Source organism: Sparus aurata, chromosome 15 (genome assembly GCF_900880675.1).
Source record: "Sparus aurata chromosome 15, fSpaAur1.1, whole genome shotgun sequence".
In the NCBI taxonomy this organism is placed as follows: Eukaryota; Metazoa; Chordata; class Actinopteri; order Spariformes; family Sparidae; genus Sparus; species Sparus aurata.
In genome coordinates this window covers 15,805,536-15,806,990 of record NC_044201.1, presented here as the reverse complement: position 1 = coordinate 15,806,990, position 1,455 = coordinate 15,805,536, and the positions used below count along the sequence as shown (strand labels likewise).

Below are 1,455 nucleotides of genomic sequence, written 5' to 3'. Positions count from 1 at the left end.
GCAGGCCTCCACTCTGAGGTCACTTCCGGTGCAGGCTCCACTGTCAGAACACCTCCACTGTCAGGACGGGAAGTGAGGACATTTTAATCTCGATTTCACCTGCCTTTTAATTGGAGAGACCAGCGAGTGAGCATTCGTCCCGAGTTGCGGTGAGTTGCTGATTTTTATTATCCACAGAAAGTAAATGCGTAAAATAGTAACGTTATAGAGGTCATGAATGATGCAAATTACCGAATGTTACATGTCGGTTTGGCTTGTCGTTTTGAAGCTGAATTGTATAACGTTACCTTTCACCAATTGCGGGTTGGCATCAACACCTTAAATTCTCAGGGATTATTAACTTTTTAGTGCATAACGTAAAGTAACTGTTCGCATTTGTTTGTAACGTTATAAACGTTTTTTGTAAACTTTCCTTGCATTAGCTGGGCATCGTCACAAAGTTGAAAACGTGTCTTTCTGAACTCACAAACGTGATATGTGAGACAGCCAACCTACCAACACGACGCAACACACCATGATGTTTTGCCAGAGGTCGACTAGCTAATTAGTGATATCACCTTTTTAAGTGCACAAGTGGAATCGAAATGTGGCAGCACTGCATTGCACATTTTTACATTTCTTATTTTTCCATCTCTGTTGTGTATATAATCAAAACAAATAGTAACTGAAATTACTGACAAGTATCATGCTTCTGCATCATCAGTACTTTTATTTTTGATACTTAGTATAGTATGCTCTAAATTATGTATGCTATTAATGTTTTAATTATCTATTAATGTTATTAAGTATGCTTTAAATTAAAGAATATGCTAGCCACAAGTTAAGGTCAGACCTGCTGTCTGCAATTTGAAAATAAAGTGTCTACAATAATGCATGATTGGTTTGGAAAATTAATTGTTGAGCTCTCTAATATGTCTAGGTGGACATGGAGGAGGGCACTGATGGGATCTTTTCTGTTTCTTTTTGGAGCTTGTGTTTTGAATATTACAACTGATCATTTTGCTTATCTATATACTTTTAGGAAGAAGAGCAGCGGGCTGAGGCCTCAGTCAGACCTGCAGATGTGGACACACCAGTGGAAGGGTTAAGCTTTTTCACAGTATCTATTGCTCAGATACTGTTGGTGCTGCAGCTCTTTCTTTCTGTCTTTTCCAAAGGACTCGGTTGACATGCAGCAGAGTGGGTTGAGGCCAGCAAACGACTGTTCTATGCCAAAGTGGACCTGCCTGATGTTCTGTGCATTCTGGAGGAGAGACAGGTTGAGGCTGCTCTGCAATATGGGAGGGTGTGGAAAGAAGAAGTGGATGAGCATGAAAAGGAAGCAATCCTGGAGCCCTTCAAGTTTACCTTTTACAACAATGAGGACATGTGGAAATTCTGCGACGAAATAATGTGAATGTCACACAGATGAGTGGGTTTACTGTGTTGGAGAATAAAGGGCTACAGAACATTCGA

The 1,455-nt window shown here is 40.3% G+C and overlaps 1 long non-coding RNA gene across 1 annotated transcript; it reads left to right on the top strand.

Annotated features, from left to right (window-relative positions):
• Positions 1–1,455, top strand: LOC115596901 (uncharacterized). Its single transcript, XR_003986972.1, has 2 exons — positions 1–149; positions 1,022–1,455. It is a non-coding gene; the product is annotated as an uncharacterized LOC115596901 (long non-coding RNA).